Source organism: Somniosus microcephalus, unplaced genomic scaffold, assembly GCF_052327205.1.
Source record: "Somniosus microcephalus isolate GS21.2 unplaced genomic scaffold, FLI_Smic_1.0 unresolved_chr8, whole genome shotgun sequence".
Taxonomy (NCBI): domain Eukaryota; kingdom Metazoa; phylum Chordata; class Chondrichthyes; order Squaliformes; family Somniosidae; genus Somniosus; species Somniosus microcephalus.
In genome coordinates this window covers 14,803,348-14,811,094 of record NW_028225186.1, presented here as the reverse complement: position 1 = coordinate 14,811,094, position 7,747 = coordinate 14,803,348, and the positions used below count along the sequence as shown (strand labels likewise).

At 45.5% G+C, this 7,747-nt stretch overlaps 1 non-coding gene across 1 annotated transcript; it reads left to right on the top strand.

Annotated features, from left to right (window-relative positions):
• Positions 1-655: 655 nt before the first annotated feature.
• Positions 656-727, top strand: trnae-uuc (transfer RNA glutamic acid (anticodon UUC)). The gene has a single exon. It is a non-coding gene; the product is annotated as a tRNA-Glu (tRNA).
• Positions 728-7,747: the final 7,020 nt, after the last annotated feature.

Sequence of the window (7,747 nt, the reverse complement as noted above, 5' to 3'; positions counted from 1 at the left end):
TTTTGGCAGCACCTTAAAGCGCTCCTTGGAAAAGATCAACAGCGAAAGATTGAACCTAAAACAATTTTAAACGGTGAGGAACTGCATAAAAACCTCCTGCATCAATTCCTCGTTAGCATAGTGTTCTCCTTCTGTTTGTCTTTTGTGCGGGGCACTGCGGAACGAGAGAGGACAGGGAAATGCAGATAACAGCGGGAGAAAGCACGTCTGATCTTTCAAGTGGACAGCACTGGCACGATTGGCCGAATGGCCTCACACTGTACTGCACGCCTCCATGAATCATATGGATATCTGAGACATACTCACACAAAGTGAGCACACATCTGTGTTCGTGCATATGTTTGAGTCTTTGTCTCAAGCAGTGCATTACTGTTTCCTCTGTATTGTCCTTGATATTTTGGTGCTGATTATTCAATATCCCGACGGCTTTTCTCTGACTGTGTATCTCTGAGAAAAGCACAGAAGCAAATAGATTTCAGGTGGACGCCTAGACGCACTTGATGCTGTGGTTTCCTGAACATGTCCTTTGTGATCTCGCCTAAAAAATGTCATCTTGTACGAAAAGTTTGCCTGGCGTGAAAGTGACCTGAATTTCAAAGCAGCAAGGAGGAAAGACTGCCTTGTTCTGCTTACTGGCAGGCCGCTTCTCACAGCTTCCCTGGTGGTCTAGTGGATAGGATTCGGCGCTTTCACCGCCGCGGCCCGGGTTCGATTCCCGGTCAGGGAACTAGTGCGTTTTCTGTCTGTTTGAAATGCCAGCAATCAAAGCACCCGCGCGAAAGCAATGCTTGCACCTCATCAACCTTTCAATTTTCCACACCGCTGCTGTTGCCTCAACAGTCAGCAGCGCATCATTCGGTACCGAGGTGCAGCATTCGCTTCCTTGCCTCACAGTGTCAGAACAGTCACGGTTATTATCCGTCTTCCATGTATTATTTTGCCGACTGCATCTCCCTAACAAACTTAGCTGATCACAGCACGGCTATCAGTCAACTCATTGCCAGTGTGAAAAATGCCACATTAGCAACGTGTGCAAGACTCGAATGACAGAGTAACTGGGCCGTGATAACTTATCCTGATATTCATGAGGCCTTAACAGTCGCTGCATAAGACAATTCTACCTCTGGTTACCATCCCTCCTGCCATTGGAAAGCGTTTGTCTTTATTTCCTCTAACAAAACCCATTGTAATTTTGCAAGCCTCTATTAAATTTCCTCTTAGCCTCCAGAGGAAAGCAATCCCAGCTTCTCCACACTATCCCTCGGGCCACACTGTAAGACGTCAAACGGGTTCTGTATGTCTGATAGACATATATTTCAGCTACAGGGGAGTCAAAGGTTATGGGGAACGGGCGGCAAAGTTGCGTTGTGTCGAAGATCTCATCAGCCACGAACTTTTTAAATGGCGGGCTCGAGGGGCCGAATGTCCCAATCCTGCTCCTATTTTTTCTTTTGGGGAAGGTTAGTTTCTTAATTATGTAATTTTTGAGCAGCTAAACAACGTTGGAAGGAAACTCCCACGGGACGTAGAAAAGTGCAAAATCTTAGCTCTACCGAGAGCTCATGCACCTGAGAGGTTAACCGTGTGTTTCTCTGTCCACAGATCTTCCAGGACCTTCGAAGTGTTTCCAGCATTTAATCAACAATTCCAGATGCAGTATCTGCTGCATATTGCTTTTTATGTTAACGCAGTGTCCCCGCTTGTGTTAACAAAAGTCATAAATAAATTGTAGCTACCAGAAAATAGAATCGATTAAGTCGGCGTGCATTGGTGGTTCAGGGGTAGAATTCTCGCTTGCCACGCGGGAGACCCGGGTTCGATTCCCGGCCAATGCAGGCTAATTTTTTTAACAATTCATTTCATAGCAAACACATCACATGAGCATAAATAATTTATTAGCCGTACCTGTGCAAGTGGATCAAGGGTATGAATGTTCTGCTCCTGTTGCTGTGCAACAGCTTTGAGGGGCTGAATGGCATCCTGTTCCTGTGTAACAGGCTCGATTCTTACTCTGACAGACATTACATTGCTCACTTCCTCGTTGGTCTCGTTGTGAGTATCCCCGCCTGTCACGCGGGAGACCGGGGTGAAATTCCCCGACGGGAAGGAATTTTAAGATCCCCAATTTTAAACGTTTTGGCAGCACCTTAAAGCGCTCCTTGGAAAAGATCAACAGCGAAAGATTGAACCTAAAACAATTTTAAACGGTGAGGAACTGCATAAAAACCTCCTGCATCAATTCCTCGTTAGCATAGTGTTCTCCTTCTGTTTGTCTTTTGTGCGGGGCACTGCGGAACGAGAGAGGACAGGGAAATGCAGATAACAGCGGGAGAAAGCACGTCTGATCTTTCAAGTGGACAGCACTGGCACGATTGGCCGAATGGCCTCACACTGTACTGCACGCCTCCATGAATCATATGGATATCTGAGACATACTCACACAAAGTGAGCACACATCTGTGTTCGTGCATATGTTTGAGTCTTTGTCTCAAGCAGTGCATTACTGTTTCCTCTGTATTGTCCTTGATATTTTGGTGCTGATTATTCAATATCCCGACGGCTTTTCTCTGACTGTGTATCTCTGAGAGAAGCACAGAAGCAAATAGATTTCAGGTGGACGCCTACACGCACTTGATGCTGTGGTTTCCTGAACATGTCCTTTGTCATCTCGCCTAAAAAATGTCATCTTGTACGAAAAGTTGGCCTGGCGTGAAAGTGACCTGAATTTCAAAGCAGCAAGGAGGAAAGACTGCCTTGTTCTGCTTGCTGGCAAGCCGCTTCTCACAGCTTCCCTGGTGGCCGCGGCCCGGGTTCGATTCCCGGTCAGGGAGCCAGTGCGTTTTCTGGCTGTTTGAAATGCCAGCAATCAAAGCACCCGCGCGAAACAATGCTTGCACCTCATCAACCTTTCAATTTTCCACACCGCTGCTGTTGCCTCAACAGTCAGCAGCGCATCATTCGGTACCGAGGTGCAGCATTCGCTTCCTTGCCTTCAAAAAATTCCTGCTGTTTCAAAATCAGCAGGAAATGACGTTGGGAGCAAGACACTTCAAATGCCCACATTTATGTGTACCTCACAGTGTCAGAACAGTCACGGTTATTATCCGTCTTCCATGTATTATTTTGCCGACTGCATCTCCCTAACAAACTTAGCTGATCACAGCACGGCTATCAGTCAACTCATTGCCAGTGTGAAAAATTACACATTAGCAACGTGTGCAAGACTCGAATGACAGAGTAACTGGGCCGTGATAACTTATCCTGATATTCATGAGGCCTTAACATTCGCTGCATAAGTCAATTCTACCTCTGGTTACCATCCCTCCTGCCATTGGAAAGCGTTTGTCTTTATTTCCTCTATCAATACCCATTGTAATTTGGCAAGCCTCTATTAAATTTCCTCTTAGTCTCCAGAGGAAAGCAATCCAAGCTTCTCCACACTATCAACATAACTGAAGTCGCTTGTCCCTCGGGCCACACTGTAAGACGTCAAACGGGTTCTGTATGTCTGATAGACCTATATTTCAGCTACAGGGGTGTTAAGGGTTATGGGGAACGGGCGGCAAAGTTCCGTTGTGTCGAAGATCTCATCAGCCACGAACTTATTAAATGGCGGGGCTCGAGGGGCCGAATGGCACAATCCTGCTCCTATTTATTCTTTTGGAGAAGGTTTGTTTCTTAATTATGTAATTTTTGAGCAGCTAAGCAACGTTGGAAGGAAACTCCCACGGGACCTCGAAAAGTGCAAAATCTTAGCTCTGCCGAGAGCTCATGCACCAGAGAGGTTAACCCTGTGTATCTCTGTCCACAGATCTTCCAGGAGCTTCGAAGTGTTTCCAGCATTTAATCAACAATTCCAGATGCAATATCTGCTGCATTTTGCTTTATATGTTAACGCAGTGTCCCCGCTTGTATGAACAAAAGTCAGACATAAATTGTAGCTAACAGAAAAAGGGATTTGTTCACTTTGTGTGCATTGGTGGTTCAGCGATAGAATTTTCGCCTGCCATGCTAGAGACTCGGGTTCGAATCCCAACCAATGCAGGTTAATACTTTTAACAATTCATTTCATAGCAAACACATCACATGAGCTTAAATAATATATTAGCTGTACCTGTGCAACTGGATCAAGGGTATGAATGTTCTGCTTGCACCTCATCAACCTTTCACACCGCTGCTGTTGCCTCAACCGACAGCAGCGCATCATTCGGTACAGAGCTGCAACATTCACTTCCTGCCTTGCCTGTTGTTTCAAAGTCAGCAGGAAATGACATTGGGAACAAGACACTTTAAATGTCCACATTTAACTGTGTCAGAACAGTCACGGTTATTATCCGTCTTCCATGTTTTATCTTACCGACTGCATCTCCCTAACAAACTTTGCTGATCACAGCACGGCTATCAGTCAACTCATTGCCAGTGTGAAAAATTAGCATCGTGTGTAAGACTGGAATGAGAGAATACCTTGGCCGTGATAACTTATTCAGATATTTATTATGCCTTAACACTTGCTACATAAGACAATTCTTCCTCTGCTTACCATCTCTCCTGCCACTGGAAAGCGTTTCCCTTTATTTCATCTATCAAACCCCCTTGTAATTTTGCAAGCCTCTATTCCATTTCCTCTTAGCCTTCAGAGGAAAGCAGTCCCAGCTTCGCCACACTATCAACATAACTGAAGTTGCTTATCCCTCGGGCCACTGTGTAAGTCGTCAAACGGGCTCTGTATGTCTGGCGGAGATAGATATATATTTCAGCTACAGGGGAGTCAAGCTTTATGGGGAGCGGGTAGCAAAGTGGCGTTGTGTTGGAGATCTCATCAGCCATGAAATTATTAAATGGCGAGTTAGGCTCGAGGGGCCGAATGGCCCAATCCTGCACCTATTTATTATTTTGGGGAAGGTTAGTTTCTTAATTATCTAATTTTTGAGCAGCTTAACAACTTTGGATGGAAACTCACACGGGAACTACAAAACCGCAAAATGTTATCTCTGCCGAGAGCTCATGGTCCTGAAAGATTAACACTGTGTTTCTCTGTCCACAGATGTTCCAGGACCGTCGGACTGTTTCCAGCATTTAATCAACAATTCCAGATCCAGCATCTGCTGCATTTTGCTTTTTATGTTAACGCAGTGTCCTCGCTTGTATTAACAAAAGTCTAAATTAAATTGTAGCTACCAGAAAATGGAATCAGCTGATCCTGTGTGCATTGGTGGTGCAGGGGTAGAATTCTCGCCTGCCAGCGTAGCAGAACCTGGGTTCGAATCTTGGTCAATGCAGCGTAATTTTTTAACAATTTATATCATAGCAAACACATCACATGAAGCATTAATAATATATTAGCTGTACCTGTGCAACTGGGTCAAGGTTATGAATGTTCTGGCTCCTGTTCCTGTGCAACTGGTTTGAGGGGCTGAATGGCATCCTGTTGCTGTATAACTGGCTCGATCCCAATTTTAAACCTTTGGGCAGCACATTAAAGTGCTCCTTCGAAAAGAATAACAGAATAAAAATGAACCTAAAATAATTTTAAACGGTGGAGAACTGTATAACAACATCCTGCATCAATTCCTCGTTCGTGTTTTCTTTCTGTTTGTCTTTTGTGCGGGGCACTGCGGAAGGAGAGAGGACAGGGAAATGTAGATAACAGCGGAAGAAAGCACGTCTGCTCTTTCAAGGAGACAGCACTGGCACGATTGGCCGAATGGCCTCACACTATGCTGCAAGCCTCCATGAACCATAAGGATATCTGAGACATACCCACACAAAGCGGGCACAATCTGTGTTCGTGTATGTGTTTGAGTCTTAGCCTCAAGCACTGCATTACTATTTCCTCTATTTTGTCCTTGATATTTTAGTCCTGATTATTCAATATCCCGAAGGGTTTTCTCTGACTGTGTGTCTCTGAGAAAAGCACAGAAGCAAATAGATTTCAGGTGGACGCCTCCCCGCACTTGATGCTGTGGTTTCGTGAACATGTCCTTTGTGATCTCGCCTAAAAAATGTCATCGTGTACGAAAAGTTTGCCTGGCATGAATGTGACCTGAATTTCAAAGCAGCAAGGAGGAAAGACTGCATTGTTCTGCTTGCTGGCAGGACGCTTCCTGGTCTAGTGGTTAGGATTCGGCGCTTAAACCGCCGCGGCATGGGTTCCATTCGCAGTCAGAGAACAGTGCATTTTTCGGCTGTTTGTAATAGCAGCATTCAAAGCAGCCACGAGAAGAATTGCGTGCACCTCTGAACCTTTCAACTTTCCACACCGCTGCTGTTGCCTCAACAATCAGCAGCGCATCATTCGGTACAGAGGTACAAAATGAGTGCGATTAGCAGAGAGTGCTGTGAAAGTTTGGGTAAATGACATCGTTCTTTAATGGTTATTTCTCTTTGAATCATTTGGATTGGTGCAAATTGTTAGTGGCATTTGCCAGTAGTATCTTGATAAGATTACTTAAACAGTTTAAGTAAAGGGGAAAAGTTAAATATTTGAGATTCTGTTGATTTAAGAAGAGTAATGCAAGGTAACAGTGCAGTCAGAGTTAATTGGCAGGCAGTAAAAACCAGTTCTCTAACCAATCAGCAGGGGTGATTCAATTGGTTACAAACAAACAGTATAAAAAGATCAGTGCGAGTAGCAGAGCGTGCTGTGAGAGTTTGGGTAAGTGAGAGAGTTTGGGTAATTGGGGTGTGAGGTGCTGTTTCTGTTTTGTTTCTGGCCTTGTTTTCCTGCCAGTCTCAGGATTAGCAGACATCGTGGAGGCGGAGCAGTGAGGCGAGGCCCAGTCGAGGCTGCCGGTAGCAACAGTGGGTGTTGAGTCGAGTCAGAGCAGCGAGGCGAAGCAGCCTAAAAAGGCTCCAAAGGCAACATACCAAGGGGACGTCAGAATTCAAAAGTTACATCACAGAAAAGTTGGTAGGTGATTGGCTGGTTCGTGAGTACTTTTCCTTCCCTTTGAAACCTTTATAAGTTGATAAGTTCAATTAAATAGAGGTGCGATATTCATCATCTAGAATCGGGGCAGGGGGTATTTAAAAATAATATTAATAAATGTAATTCATTACATAGAATGGGAGAGCAGGTGATGTGTTACTGCTGCAATATGTGGGAGCTGGTGGACAGCATTGATGTTCACAGTGATCACATTTGCAGTAAGTGCTGGCTGCTCGAGGAACTCTGGCTCCGTGTTGATGAGCTGGAGACCGAGCTTCAAACACTGCGACACATCAGGGAGGGGGAGAGTTACCTGGACTCTCTGTTTCTGGAAGTAGTCACACCAATTCAGATGTAGTCCGTGGTCAGGGCAGGATGGTGTGACTATTATTGAGGCAGGGACGGGGAAGCAGGAGGTAGTGCTGGACGAGCCACAGTCCTTGCTCTTGTCCAACAGGTTCGAGGCTTTTACTCCCTGTGAGGACGGGAACGGGGACTGCAGGGATGATGAGCAACCTGGCCACAGCACCGTGGAACGAGGGGCCATTCAAGTTGGGGGAGTATATAGAAATGTTGTAGTGGTAGGTGGTAGCATCATTAGGAGGATAGATAGGGTTCTTTGCAGCCGAGAGTGAGAGTCCCAAAGGCTGTGTTGCCTGCCCAGTGCCACGGTTAAGGACATCTCCTCTAGGCTGGAGAGAAACTTGGAGTGGGAGGGGGAGAATCCAGTTGTCGTGGTCCATGTTGGTACAAACGACATAAATAGGACAAGGAAAGAGGTTCTTCTGAGGGAGTATGAGCAGCTTGGTGCCAAATTAA